The 16,151-nt window shown below is 35.1% G+C and overlaps 1 long non-coding RNA gene across 1 annotated transcript in view; it reads right to left on the bottom strand.

Moving 5' to 3' along the window:
- LOC141278700 (uncharacterized) overlaps positions 1 to 15,142 on the bottom strand; it is a 118,101-nt gene extending 102,959 nt beyond the window's left edge. Inside the window, exon 1 of the long non-coding RNA XR_012331748.1 lies at positions 15,047 to 15,142. This is a non-coding gene — a long non-coding RNA (uncharacterized lncRNA). The remainder of the gene's footprint in view (positions 1 to 15,046) is intronic.
- Positions 15,143 to 16,151: the final 1,009 nt, after the last annotated feature.

The following is a 16,151-nucleotide window of genomic DNA, read 5'->3' as shown; positions in this document are numbered from 1 at the left end:
ACTTAAATATCATTCTGTGTCAACATAAATGTCCAATTTTTAAAGCAGCATGATATTCTATTCCATGGATATGTCATAAATTCTTTAACCATTTTTCTAATTGAATTTTTAGGGTTTTCCCCCCTTTATTACAGGCAATGTTAAAATAAACATCTTGTGCATACATCTCTGTGCATGTGTGTGTTTCTGTTAGACCGATTTTAGAAGTAGAATTGCTGCGGCAGAAGAGATGCACACTTTCTTAACTTTGTCTAATTCTGAATTTCCTCCAACAGTGTTGGAGAGTGGTTTGTTGGAATCTAGTAAAGTCGTTTGTTGGAATCTCAATGCCAGTTCTTGGCAAAAATAAACAGTATCAATTTTTTAAAATGTTTCTCATATTTAAATGTTGGGATGCTATATCTGTGTCTTCACTGCTGACTAAATGTGAAATTGTGGATTATTTTGTATTTGTATTGGAATTTAGGGATTACATATTCATATCACCTTTGTACATCGGCAAGCTGGATTAATACTTATTTTTGTACAGCATTATAAGAGATTTTATATTATATTATTTACTTTTTGTTAATAACAGCCATCTAAATATTTATTCCAGCCTGTCATTTGTCTACTAGTACCATTTACACCATCTTTGGTGAATACATGCTGTAAGTTAAAAATCATCTTATCATTCTTTTTTTTTAATGAATTCTGATTTTGTGTCTTACCTAAGAAAGCATTTTCCATCCCCAAATTTTCAAAGTAATTGCATTTATTTTTTTAATAATGCTTTTATCATTCAGCTTATTATATTTATCTCTTTAATTCTTCTAAACTTTAATTTTTATATGGCATGTGGGAGGGAATTAAACTCTTTTTCTCAAATTTATAGCCAATTTTCCAGGCCATTTATTAAAGCAGTTATCCTTTCCCCATTAACTTGAAATATTTGTTTAATTATAAACTGAAGAAATATTTTTTGAGGTTTTGAATAAGTGTTTACTTCCTTTGGCTTTATTGTTTGTACTTTGTCTTATTTTTATAAAACTTCTATCATTATATTCAGATGATATCAATATCACTCATAAGTTAATTTTTAAAACATATTTGATTACATGTGGTATCACTTCTCAAGTTATAATACAACTGAGTTAAGCTAAACAAGATTAATATTCTTCTTCAAAAAATGGTAAAATAAGCTTTTCTACTTTTAACTTTGTTCCTCAGTTCACAGAGTGACTCTTTTTAATATTCATTAAATATTATTTTTCTCAAGGGATTAAAAAATGACTGTCCTGGACCTGGAAACTAACAGTCATATATTGACCTAGGCATGAACCAGTTTGTAGAAGGAAAAGAGATGTTGATTTAGTAATTTTGCAATTATTGTATCTGTACTTCAGTGGCTATGCTAAAATGTGTCTGTAAAGCTTGACTTTTTCAGATTCTAAGGCTAGACAAACTAAACATTTCTCCTCATAACTTAGGTGAAGCCCTTTTGGACTAAATATTTGGGCTTCTGAGACACCTTCTAAAAATATGATTTTGTGATAATTTTTTGACCTAAGGTTCTCTTTTCCATTTGGAATATCTTAAATAGCAAAAACAGTTCTCCACATCTATTTGATAAAAGTGCAATACTTACATTATAGTGTGGGATGCTATAAACTGTTTTTATTTACAACATGTCTGACACCAAATGTGTGGGTTTTTCATCACACCAACAAATTCTCCAACTTTCTGGACACCAAATGGGTGTCCTACAATTCAACTCAATTCTGACATTAATTACCTGGAGATAACACTGCATAAGTTGAGGACTCCGTCACACAAAACTGCCCTCCACTTCAAATGCCAATCACAATCCCAGGCCTCCCATATTTCTGACTGACTTCTATAAATCAGTTTGATGACTTGCTAGAATGACTCACAGAACTCAGGAGAGTGCTTTACTTACTATTACTACTTTATTATGAATGATACAATTCAGGAACAGCCAAATGGAAGAGATGCAAAGGACAAGGTATAGGGGAAGGGCATGGAGCTTTCATGCTCTCTCTGGGCACATCACCTCCCAGCACCTCAACGTATTCACCAAACAGGAGATTTAATTACATAGGTATGATTGATTAAATAGGTGATCGCTGGTGATTAACTTAACCTCCAGCTCTCTCCCACCCCACCCCCCCAAGTCAGTGGTGGGGCTGAAAGTTACAACCCTCTAAACATGCCTTGGTCTTTCCGGAGACAAGCATCCATCCTGAAACTATCTTGGGGGCCCTAAGATTCTAAAAGTCACCTTATTGCATAAACTCAGGTATGGGTGACAGAGGCTTATTATAAATAACCAGAAAGATGCTCCTATCACCCCTATCACTCAGGAAATTCCAAGGTTTTTAGAAGCTCTTTTAGGCACTGAGGACAAATACCAACTATGTATTTCGTATTGTATTACAGATGTAATACATGTAAAACACGAAAGATGTAAAACACGAAAAACACAATGTAATTTTCTAATAATATACAATTTCATGCCTCTAATATTTATGTTTATATGAGAAAAAGCACTAAATTTTGCAATATTTAAGAATTATTCTATATATTAAAACATTTAAATGATTTCTTATAAGCAAAATTTCACTGTAGTCATAATGAAACATTGTAATAATCTTTATGGTAGAATGTATTGATTAAGCAATGAAATCTAAGCATTGTTTGATTATTTTTCAAATATAAAATACATTCATAAACAGTGTGGACAATAATTGTCTTAATACATGTATTACTGATTCATAGTTCAGTTTCCTTCAACTCGATTTTATTTTGTATATAATTGGAACCATTAAGCTCTACACTTAAGATCATGAAGATAACAATCCATGTGTCCTACGAAATCAAAAAAATCCATTATATAAGGTTATTCTGATTCAACCAAACGCATTGTTTGAAATATGCCTAGTTGATAGTAATTACATCATGTTATTGCTTTATTTTCCCCCTCAGTAATTGTTATTGCTTTAGATTTGGGATCTACACACATAGCATTCAAATATCAACAGTAACAACTATTCAATGTATTTGTCATATTTATTATAATTATTTTCGAAACTAGCATGCATTTAAGATAATTGTTAAAAATCTAGTCTATCTTCACTCTACATGGGTGATTACAGAATCTGGACTTTCTTATTTTTAACTTGCAATCAATAAATGACCACTGAGATTTCTTCATAACAATATCCCTTATATCCAATGTGTTTAAATGTATCCCTTATATCCATTGTGTTAAACATTTTAAAACCATATTATTTTAATTTGCATACTAAAAACTTAACATTGTAAATAATTAATATTCCATAAGGAAAGGAAATAGGTAAGATTATTTGCTATATTATTTGTATTAATTTAGCTTTTGTAAATTAGTTTGAAGACTAAGTTAAGATTATAATATATATCTTAATGTTTTGTGAATAATATGATTTCATACATGGAAGATTTTATTAAAGTCTAACAAAGTTATTGTTATCAATATTGATTATTTTAACACATGATGAGAATTGCATGATTTTTGTGCATATGTTCAGATATTAATAGGCTGTAATATTCATGTATTTGAGGAAAACATAAGGCACGCACTTCAATGTATGTCAACACTTGATTTTGTTGAAGAATTTCCATAGCAATTCTTAATTTTTACTAACATGAAATTTAAGGCTATTTAAAGAACAGTTAGTAGATTATTACAACTGTATTAAAGAAAGTTTAATATTTTAAAAACTATACCTTCATTTTTATTTTATTTTCTTTACTAGTTTTATTTCAAAAGAAGCCAATAATTGGCATTACATTGGTACATTAATGATAGAAGCTTGATGGACACAATTAGGCAATTCTATCATTGTAATCATTATTTTTGACTAGATATAAAACATATATGCTCAGATGTGTATGTCTATAAATTCCCATATATTTCTTTTTTCTTTTTTTTTTTTGAGTGTTGGACCATAGTTTATTCCTGCAAGTCACATTAAAAAGAAAAAACATGTAACATGGAGGTGGTGGGTAAATGCTGTTGTTAGAATCTTGCACCACGAAAGTTCTCCATGGCACAAATTATACCCCCTTTGTTATCATAATAGATATACATGAATTTTTAAAATTTAGAAGTGCCATTCTTTTTTTTTTTAACAATCTTTATTGGAGTATAATTGCTTTACAATGTTGGGTTAGTTTCTCCTGTATAACAAATGAATCAGCTATACATATACATATATCTCCATATACCCACCCTCCTTATCCCACCCCTCTAGGTGGCCACAAAGCACCGAACTAATCTCCCTGTAATATGTGGCTGCTTCCCACTACCGCTCTATTTTATATTTGGTAGTGTATGTATGTCAATGCCACCCTCACTTCGTCCCAGCTTACCCTTCCTGCTTCCCATGTCCTCAAGTCCATTCTCTACGTCTGCGTCTTTATTCCTGTCCTGCCCCTAGGTTCTTCAGAACAATTTTTTCTGATTTTTAGATTTGATATATATGTGTTAGCATACGGTATTTGTCTTTCTCTTTCTGACTTACTTCACTCTGTATGACAGACTCTAGGTCCATCCACCTCACTACAAATAACTCAATTTCATTTTTTTATTGCTGAATAATATTCCATTGTACGGATATATCATACCTTCTTTATCCATTCGTCTATCGATGGGCACTTCGGTTGCTTCCATGTCCTGGCTATTGTAAATAGTGCTGCAATAAACACTTCGGTACATGATTCTTTTTGAATTATTGTTTTCTCAGGGTATATGCCTGGTAGTGGGATTGCTGGGTCATATGGTTGTTGTATTTTTACTTTTTTAAGGAACCTCCATACTGTCCCATAGTGGCTGTACCAATATACATTCCCACCAACAGTGAAGGAGGGTTCCTTTTCTCCACACCCTCTCCAGCATTTACTGTTTGTAGATTTTTTTTTATGATGGCCATTCTGACCGGTGTGAGGTGATACCTCATTGCAGTTTTGATTTGCATTTCTCTAATGTTTAATGATGTTGAGCATTCTTTCATGTGTTTGTTGGCAATCTGTATATCTTCTTTGGAGAAATGTCTATATAGGTCTTCTGCCCATTATGGATTGGGTTGTTTGTTTTTTGTTATTGAGCTGCGTGAGCTGCTTGTAAATTTTGGAGATTAATCCTTTGTCAGTTGCTTCATTTGCAAATATTTTCCCCCATTCTTAGGGTTGTCTTTTTGTCTTCTTTATGGTTTCCTTTGCTGTGCAAAAGCTTTGACGTTTCATTAGGTCCCATTTATTTATTTTTGTTTTTATTTCTATTTCTCTAGGAGGTGGGTCAAAAAGGATCTTGCTGTGATTTATGTCATAGAGTGTTCTGCCTATGTTTTCCTCTAAGAGTTTGATAGTTTCTGGCCTTACATTTAGGTCTTTAATCTATTTTGATTTTATTTTTGTGTATGGTGTTAGGGAGTGTTCTAATTACATCCTTTCACATATAGCTGTCCAGTTTTCCCAGCATCACTTATTGAAGAGGCAGACTCTTCTCCATTGTATATTCTTACCTCCTTTATCAATGATACGGTGATCATATGTGTGTGGGTTTATCTCTGGGCTTTCTATCCTGTTCCATTGATCTATGTTTCTGTTTTTGTGCCAGTACCATATTGTCTTGATTACTGTAGCTTTGTAGTATAGACTGAAATCAGGGAGCCTGACTCCTCCAGCTCCATTTTTCTTTCTCAAGATTGGTTACTCAGGGTCTTTTGTGTTTCCATACAAATTGTGAAATTTTTTGTTCTAGTTCTGTGAAAAATGCCATTGGTAGTTTGATGGGGATTGCATTGAATATGTACATTGCTTTGGGTAGTAAAGTCATTTTCACAATGTTGATTCTTCCAACCCAAGAACATGGTATATCTCTCCATCTATTTGTATCATATTTAATTTCTTTCATCATTGTCTTATAGTTTTCTGCATACAGGTCTTTTGTCTCCTAGGTAGGTTTATTCAGAGGTATTTTATTCTTTTTGTTGCAATGGTAAGTAGGAGTATTTCCTTAATTTCTCTTTCATATTTTCATCATTAGTGTATAGGAATGCAAGAGATTTCTGGGCATTAATTTTGTATCCTGCTACTTTACCAAACTCACTGATTAGCTATAGTAGCTTTCTGGTATAGTATCATATCATCTGCAAACAGTGACAGCTTTACTTCTTCTTTTCCGATTTGGATTACTTTTATTTCTCTTTTCTTCTCTGAGTACTGTGGATAATACTTCCAAAACTATGTTGAATAATACTGGTGAGATGGGCAATCTTGTCTTGTTCCTGATCTTAGTGGAAATGCTTTCAGTTTTTCACCTTTGAGGATGATGTTTGCTGTGGGTTTGTTATATATGGCTTTTATTATGTTGAGGTAAATTCCCTCTATGCCAACTTTCCGGAGGGTTTTTATTATAAATGGCTGTTGAATTTTGTCGGAAGCTTTTCCAGCATCTATTGAGATTACCATGTGGTTTTTATCCTTCAATTTGTTAATATGGTGTATAACATTGATTGATTTGTGTATATGGAGAATCCTTGCACTCCTGTGATAAACCCCAATTGATCATGGTGTATGATGCTTTTAATATGCTCTTGGGTTATGTTTGATAGTATTCTGTTGAGGATTTTTGCATCCATGTTCATCAGTCATGTTGGCCTATAGTTTACTTTTTTTGTGACATCTTTGTCTGGTTTTGGTATCAGAGGGATGGTGGCCTTGTAGAATGAGTTTGGCAGGGTTCCTCCCTCTGCTATATTTTGGAAGAGTTTTAGAAAGATAGCTGTTAGCTCCTCCCTAAATTTTTAATAAAATTTGGCTGTGAAGTCATCTGATCTGGGGCTTTTGTTTGTTGGAAGATTTTAAATCACAGTTTCAATTTTACTGCTTGTGATTGGCTGGTTCATATTTTCTTTCTTCCTGGTTCAATCTTGGAAAGTTGTGCTTTTCTAAGAATTTGTCCATTTCTTTCAGGTTGTCCATTGTATTGGCATATAGTTGCTTGTAGTAATCCCTCATTATCATTTGTATTTCTGCTGTGTCAGTTGTTACTTCTCCTTTTTCATTTCTATTTCTGTTTATTCGAGTCTTCTCCCTATTTTTCTTGATGAGTTTGGCTAATGGTTTATCAATTTTGTTTATCTCCTCAAAGAACCAGCTTTTAGTTTTATTGAGCTTTGCTATCTTTTCCTTGATTTCTTTTTCATCTATTTCTGATCTGATCTTTATGATTTCTTACCTATCGCTGTCGGTTTTTTGTGTTCTTATTTCTCTTATACTTTAGGTGTAAGGTTAAGTTGTTTATTTGAGATGTTTCTTGTGGTAGGATTGTATTGCTATAAACTTCCCTCTTAGAACTGCTTTTGCTGCATGTCATAGGTTTTGGGTTGTTGTGTATTCATTGTCACCTGTTTCTAGGTATTCCTTGATTTCCACTTTGATTTCTTCAGTGATCTCTTGATTATTAATATATTGTTTAGCCTCCATTTGTTTGTATTTTTTTACAGTTTTTTTCCTTTAATTGATATCTAGTCTCATAATGTTGTGGTTGGAAAAGATACCTGATATGATTTCAATTTTCTTAAATTTACCAAGGCTTTATTTGTGACCCAAGATATGATCTATTGTGGATAATGTTCCATGAGAACTTGAGAAGAAAGTGTATTCTGTTGTTTTTGGATGGAATTTCCTGTAAATATCAATTAAGTCCATCTTGTTTAATGTGTCATTTAAAGCTTGTGTTTCCTTATTTATTTTCATTTTGGATGATCTGTCCATTGGTGAAAGTGGGGTGTTAAAGTCCCCTACTATTATTGTGTTACTGTTGATTTCCCATTTTATGGCTGCTAGCATTTGCCTTATGTATTGAGGTGCTCTTATGTTGGGTACATAAATGTTTACAATTGTTATATCTTCTTCTTGGATTGATCCTTGATCATTATGTAATGTTCTTCTTTGTCTCTTGCAATAGTCTTTATTTTAAAATCTATTTTGTCTGATATGAGAATTGATACTCCAGCTTTCAATTGATTTCCATTTGCATCCCCATCACTTTCAGTCTGTATGTGTCTGTATGTGTCTCTAGACCTGAAGTGGGTCTCTTGTAGACAGCATATATAAGGGTCTCATTTTTGTATGCATTCAGCCATCTATGTCTTTTGGTTGAAGCATTTAATCCATTTACATTTAAGGTAGTTATCAATATGTATGTTCCTATGACCATTTTCTTAATTTTGGGGGGTTCGTTATTGTAGGTCTTTTACTTCTCTTGTGTTTCCTGCCTAGAAAAATTCCTTTAGCATTTCTTGTAAAGCTGGTTTGGTGGTGCTGAATTCTGTTAGCTTTTGCTTGTCTGTAAAGATTTTAATTTCTCCTTCAAATCTGAATGAGACCCTTGCTGGGTAGAGTAATCTTGGTTGTAGGTTCTTCCCTTTCATCACTTTAAATATGTCCTGCCACTACCTTCTGGCTTGCAGAGTTTCTGCTGAAAGATCAGCTGTTAACCTTATGGGGATTCCCTTGTATGTTACTAGTTGGTTTTCCCTTGATGCTTTTAATATTTTTTCTTTGGGTTTAATCTTTGTTAGCTTGATTAATATATGTCTAGATGGCTTTCTCCTTTGGTTTATCCTCTATGGGACTCTCTGCACTTCCTGGACTTGATTGGCTCTTTCCTTTCCCATGTTAGGGAAATTTTCAACTATAATCTCTTCTAATATTTTCTCAGTCCTTTTCTTTTTCTCTTCTTCTTTTGGGACCCACCCTATAATTTGAATATTGGTGCATAATGTTGTCCCAGAGGTCTCTGAGACTGTCATCAATTCTTCTCATTCTTTTTTCTTTATTCTGCTCTGTGGTAGTTATTTCCACTATTTTATCTTCCAGGTCACTTATCCGTTCTTTGCCTCAGTTATCCTGCTACTTATTCCTTCTAGAGAATTTTTAATTTCATTTATTGTGTTGTTCATCATTGTTGTTTGCTCTTTATTTCTTCTAGGTCCTTGTTAAGTGTTTCCTGTATTTTGTCCATTTTATTTCCAAGATTTTGTATCATCTTTACTATCATTACTCTGAATTCTTTTTCAGGTAGGCTGCCTATATCCTCTTCATTTGTTTGGTCTGGTGGGTTTTACTTTGCTCCTTCATTTGCTGCTTATTTCTCTGTCTTCTCATTTTGCTTAACTTACTGTGTTTGGGGTCTCCTTTTTGCAGGCTACAGGTTCATAGTTCCTGTTGTTTTTGGTTTCTGCCCCCAGTTGGTGAGGTTGGTTCAGTGGCTTATGTAGGCTTCCTGGTGGAGGGGACTTGTGCCTCTGTTCTGGTGGATGAGGCTGGATCTTGTCTTTCTGGTGGGCAGGACTGCATCTGGTAGTGTGTTTTGGAGTGTCTGTAAACTTATTATGGTTTTAGGCAGCCTCTCTGCTAATGGGTGGGGTTGTGTTCCTGTCTTGCTAGTTGTTTGGCATAGGTTGTCCAGCACTGTAGCTTGCTGGTCATTGAGTGGAGGTGGGTCTTAACTTTGAGACAGAGATCTCTCTCCGATTGATATTATGTGTGGCCGGGAGGTCTCTGGTGGAGCAATGACCTGAACTCGGCCCTCCCACCTCAGAGGCTCAGGCCTGACATCTGGCCAGAGCATCAAGACCTTGTCAACACACAGCTCAGAAGGAAAGGGAGAAAAAAAGAGAGAAAGAAAATAAAATAAAAGTCATTAAAATAAAATTTTTTTAATTATTAAAAAGTAATTTAAAAAAAGAAGAGAGCAACCAAACCAATAAACAAATCCACCAATGATAACAAGCACTAAGAACTATACTGAAATAAACAGAAAAATCAGCCAGTAGTCAGTCTCATATAGCAAACCCCAAGTCTATAGTTGTTTCCAAAGTCCACTACCTCAATTTTGGGATGATTCGCTGTCTATTCAGGTATTCCACAGATGCAGGGTACATAGAGTTGCTTGTGGAGATTTAATCTGCTGCTCCTGAGGCTGCTGGGAGAAATTTCCCTTTCTCTCCTTTGTTTGCACAGCTCCTGGTGTTCAGCTTTGGATTTGGCCCTGCCTCTGCGTGTAGGTCACCCTCTGGCATCTGTTTTTTTCCCAAACAGGAGGGAGTTAGTGGGGTGGCTGATTAGGGGATTCTGGCTCACTCAGGGCAGAGGGGAGGGAGGGGTACACAATGCAGGGCGAGCCTGCGGTGGCAGAGGCCAGCATGACGTTGCAACAGCCTGAGGTGCGCTGTGTGTTCTCCTTGGGAAGTTGTCCCTGGATCATGGGATCCTGGCAGTTTCAGGCTGGAAGGCTCCTGGGAGGGGAATTGTGGATAGTGACCTGTGCTTGCACACAGGATTCTTGGTGGCTGCAGCAGCCGCCTTAGCGTTTCATGCCCATCTCTGGTGTCCGCGTCGACAGCAGCCGCTCATGCCTGTCTCTGAAGCTCGTTTAGGTGGTGTTCTATATGTCCTCTCCTCGCGCACCCCGAAACAATTGTTTTTTGCCTCTTAGGCTGTTCCAGACTTTTTCCCGGACTCTCTCCCACTTAGCTGCGGCACACTAGCCCCCTTCAGGCTGTATTCACCCAGCCAACCTCAGTCCTCTCCCTGGGGTCTGAATTCTGAAGTCCGGGCCTCACCTCCCAGCCCCCACCTGTGCTGGCAGGTAGGCAGACAAGCCTCTCGGGCTGGTGAGTGCTGGTCGGCACCGATCCTCTGTGAGGGAATTTCTCCACTTTGCCTTCTGCCCCCTTGTCTCTGTGCTCTCCTCCATGGCTCCGAAGCTTTCCCCCCACTCACCCCCCACTTCCACCAGTGAAGGGGCTTCCTAGTGTGTGGAAACTTTTCCTCCTTCACAGCTCCCTCCCAGAGGGTAGGTCCTGTCCCTATTCTTTTGTCTCTGTTTTTTATTTTTTCTTTTGCCCTACTCAGGTATGTGGAGAGTTTCTTGCCTTTTGAGAAGTCTGAGGTCTTCTACCAGCATTCGGTAGATGTTCTGTAGGAGTTGTTCCACATGTAGATGTATTTCTGATGTATTTGTGCAGAGGAAGGTGATCTCCACATCTTACTCATCTGCTATCTTGAAAGTCCTCTCCTTGTACTTTCATCTTTAAATATGTAATTTCTTACTCTAGCATATTTCAAAAACTTGCATTTTCATATCATACTTAAATGAATATTTTAGATAATATAGCCGTACAAATTCCCATTGTCTCCCACAAAGATTTCTTGAAGGTATTTTACTATGTCATTGATACTTCAAATATCTTTACTTATAATGTCTAAAGTAATCCTGTTGCTCTATCTACCCTGCTTCTTCACATATCACATTTCTAACCATCTTATAAAGACTGAAGAATGTCCTATCTGCCACATGGTGTTGCTTTGGATGCTTGGGTCTTAGTACATGGATGTAACTGAAACCAACTTTTTTATCTAAGCAATTTCTAAGAGTGAAAATACTGAAAATTTGCATACAGCGCCCTTGTGAAATTAAGTTAAATTGAGAAGTTCTTGACAGAAACAGAACAGAAACCTGTTTCCCAGCCTCAAGTGTCTCCTTCTATGCCTAAGTTGGGTTTATCACCTTTTGCTTTAAGGGACTTCATGGCCAGCACTGTTCCAACTAAAGGGAGGTTTGCTTGGGCATTCTATGACAAATGAACATCTTCCTTTGAATCCGTACCATAGAATCCAATATTTGATTCTAAACTAGGGTGGTGAGAGGATGAATGCAGACATGTGTGCCTCTATAACATTTTAAGTGGAAGTTTTAAAGTCTTTGAATTTATAAGCTATTTCTTTTATCTTTTTTTAATCCCAAACAACAATCAAAAAATAAAGGTATTATATAAATGCTTATCTTTAAAAATAATTATTATTTCATAGAATTGTAAAGATTAATTAATATATGTAAAATGATTAGAATACAACAGCATGATGCACAGTATTTTATATATAATTGCTATTATTTTACGAGAATTAACATAGAGAAAATCGGTCAACTTTAGAGAGCAGCTACCACCAATGCGAAGTGTAGTGAAGTAGGCATTAATCAGAAGAGGTATTTACTATTTGCTTGCCTTAAGAAAACACACTTCTCTTTGGCATTTCTTTAAAGAACAAAATACGGATTGAGTTCCCTTTCATTAATTTTGGTTGCTGAATTGTGTTTCCCTTTGAATACCAGATTTAGTTTAATTTGGACAATAGTGGTCCCATGTTTTATTTAAGTTTATTTGCAATAACCAAAAATTCCTGATAAAAGCAACTGTTCTAATAGTTAATTGGGATAATAGAAGAAAATGTTATAAATCAGAAACAAACAAAAAAAAAGAGAGGGGTGTGGCAAGGGTTGAAAATGAAAGTACTCAAATAAGAACAAGTCAGAAATATCAGCCACACCCAAATGTTGTGTAAATTCTTCAAGTTTTGTACCTTTATAGACTGAGGCTCTGTTAAGTTTTCAGTTAACTCTTTAGTCAGTCTCTCTTCAAGGAAAGAGCATTCAGGGATAGGCAGCTGGATTTATATTGATGAAACTGCACATAGTTTAATGAGGCTAGAGTTATGATAAACAGAAGGCACAGCACAAAATAGGAGAGAGTGTGTATTTCAAACTAAAGAGTGGTTCTACCAGTAATGGGGAGCCACTGTAGATTTTAAGCAGGTAATGGCATTATCACGTTGCATTTAAGAGAAAGTATTTTGGATTCATTAAATTAAATTTGTATATTCATTCACTTAACAGATATTTGTTGTTATATATGCCAGATAATTTTCAAGATGCTCAGGATAGCAAAGTGAACAGGACAAAAAACCAATCTTTTTCATGGAGCTGACAAAAAGTAGGACAGTTTGACAATAAACAACTAAAGAAACAAGGATTAAGATTTTAGATAGTGAAACTATCATGAGGAAATAAGCAGAATTAAGTGATACAGTGTGATTGATGGGTGTGATCAGTGGTTGGCATCACTAAATAGCAATGATGATACCATACTATCTCTGAGGAATAACATCATATTTAAGATCAGAATGAAAAGAAGGAAGTCACCACTTGGACTAGAACCAGAGAATGGATAACTGCAAAGAGCTGGAGGAAGAGAGCAAGGCTTGTTAGAGAAATGGAAAAAAGTCCAATGTGGGAACAGCAAATTTTATGAGAATGAAAGTGGTACAACCAGAGGTTTGAAAGCTAGTTTAATAGCTCATGTAGAGTGTCATAGCATAGGACATGGGAAAAGACTGTAATTTTGAAAATGGAAATCTCTTGGTTGATGTTTAAAAAATGGAATGATATGATCTTAATTACATGTTTAAAGCACAACATTAGCAGCTGATTGAAGTGTGAATGAGAATATATGCAATAGGGAAACTAGTTAACTCCCTAACTGATATCTCCTATCAGAGGTGACAGATACTGGTGATTTGTCCTAAGTGGTAACAGAGGAGATAGTGAACATAGAGGTGGAGCTGCAGGTACTCAATGGTAGGATGGATAAGGGTGAGAAAAAAAATTCGGGTATCAATAATTAAAACTATATCTGATATGTAACGTGGCTTCATGAAAAGATGCGAAAGCCATTTCAGGGTTATGATGATAGAAGATGAGTCCAGGTTACATTCAAGACTACAAAGAAAAAGGAAGTAACCATGTCTTTCTCCATTTAACGTGTCTTCATTTCCCAAGATTAATTGCTCTCAAGTCTTCTCTTTCATCCATCAAAGCCATTATAGTCTATAGTTTTCCCTTAGTAGTAATACTTCCCTTATTGGGTTACTGTGAGAAATAAATCAGATAGAAACAGACTGTACAGTCAGGTTATATGAAATAGCCCTTCATGTAAACATACTGGCAAAATTGTATGTTTCAATATAGTAATATGTAAAGTGTCATATAAATATTATTATTATTAAGCAGTATTTATTGAATAAATTTTAGTTATTATTTATGATGTACTAAATACTGCTCTAGATGTATTTAACATAGTAGTAAAAATGTTAGATGATAATTATCCTGATCTCTTATTCTATTAAGAATTCTATTAATTTTAGATAGAAAAGAGAAACAAATATATAATATGCAAATAAATTATTCATCCAACAGAGATTTATATTGAGCACCAACAACTTTCTGGGTACTGCTGTAGGTGCAGGAAATACAGAAGTGGAACATAACTGATAAAAATCTCTTCCCTCATGGAAATCACATTCAAGCAGGCAAGCAAACAAGAACAACAACATAAAAAAAACAGATCAGATTAAATCCTGGGAAAATATTTACAATAGAGGATGGGATAGACTTAGTGGGTGTCAACTTTGGTTAGAGAGCAAGTCATGTCTCACTTGTACTCAAAAGAGGGGTGACTCACTGGGAGTCACCTTAGTGTGTGTCTATCAAAGTCCCCAAACACTGAGCCTGATATATTGCATATATTCTACAACATACAAAGATGCTGAAAAATGCTGATATATTTTCAATAAAGTTTTAATTTTTATGCAGTTTTCACAAATAACATACAATATGAATGTGAGTAATATTTAAGGATACTGAGTCTTAATGTACCTTTTTAAATGTAAGATAACATTCACAATGATAATAATAATAATATATTGCTTTAGAGTAAACTATCTTACATTTAAAATGATCAACAGTTATAATGTTAGAGAGGAAATTAATTCTTTTTAGTTTTCCTAAACGGAAATGACCGTATGAAAGCAAGAAAGAACCTGAAAGATCGTTAGTGGCTCATTATCTTTCATTTCCTTACAAGACTAAAGGACACATTGCAGTTAATATCTTCTTAACCAACTATCTTTCCACTGACATTCTTCTAATGTTGCAGACTGGTGCCACATAAGTCTCTCCACTGAGGATGACTGGTTAAAATCCTCAATCAATTATATGATGCAAGTTAACATAACCTAAGTCCCTTTCTCAAGAGGATGAAGGTAGAATAATGGAAAGTGGGGGGACTTTAAAGCCAGATAGATATGACTGGAATCCTACCTATTAGCTGAGGCAACTGGTTACATTCTTGAATCTCACTGAGGCTTAAATTCCTCATCTGTTAAATGGAGATAACTGTATCACTCTTATAGAGTTATGGCAAGTCTGGAAGGAGAAAATATATGTAATTAATTGAGAACACTATCTGACACCAAAAAACTCAGCTCAATAAATGTTTGGCTTTTTCAGAATTAATAAAATTATTGTTATACCCACTTTAGCCTTCATCTTATGTTCTTAACACCAGAAAATTTTGACGGTTAGTTAATTAAAAATGTTATTCATAGGTGATAAATCAGACACATTTTACCTCATCACTTTTCATTTACTATAATGGTAACTTTTAAAATGAATGGTCAGAAAACATTAGAACAGTTCTTTTGTTTGGGTGCACTTATTGCTAGATTCTAAGATAAATGGTTTCCACAGTTCCTGTTAAAAACACAAAATGCAAAAATTTGGCAGGTAACTCTTCTCATCAAGTTGTCCTGCCCTATTTTATCAGCAACATTTGTAATCATTCTTTCACAGTGATAACAAATTAGTTACATTTTCCTTATTGTACCATCACTATCTGTATCTCTGAGATTGATAAATGTCAATCTGTGTTCCCACAGAAAAATTCACATTTTGTCTTGTAACAATGTCGATCAGGAGTTCCTTGAGATGGGGTTAATTCCTCCTCTCTGTCCTCTCACATCTAGGATAGAGCCTGGATAATCAACACTAAGTAAATAATTGGTGAAATAAAAATGAAACCATAAGTGTTCAAATTAAAGACATAGGTATCTGCTGACACAATTTACTAGTGTGTAGAATCAATGGATTCTTGAAATCTCTTATGGACTGAATGTCTGTGCCCACTCTACCACCTCCTGCTAATTCATATGTTGAGGTCCTAACACCTGTGTGACTGGACTGTATTTGGAGAGGAGATGATAAAGGTTAAATGAGTATATAAGGTCAGGATTCTAATCCAGTAGGGCTGGTGCCCCATAAGAAAAGGAAGAGATACCAGAGCTCTCTCTCCAACATTTAAGGATACATTGAGAAAGTAGCCCTCTGCAAACAGGAAGAGAATTCTCACCAGGAACGGAATTGGCCT

This window comes from Tursiops truncatus, chromosome 5 (genome assembly GCF_011762595.2).
Source record: "Tursiops truncatus isolate mTurTru1 chromosome 5, mTurTru1.mat.Y, whole genome shotgun sequence".
NCBI lineage: Eukaryota > Metazoa > Chordata > Mammalia > Artiodactyla > Delphinidae > Tursiops > Tursiops truncatus.
This window is presented reverse-complemented; position numbering and strand designations above follow the sequence as displayed.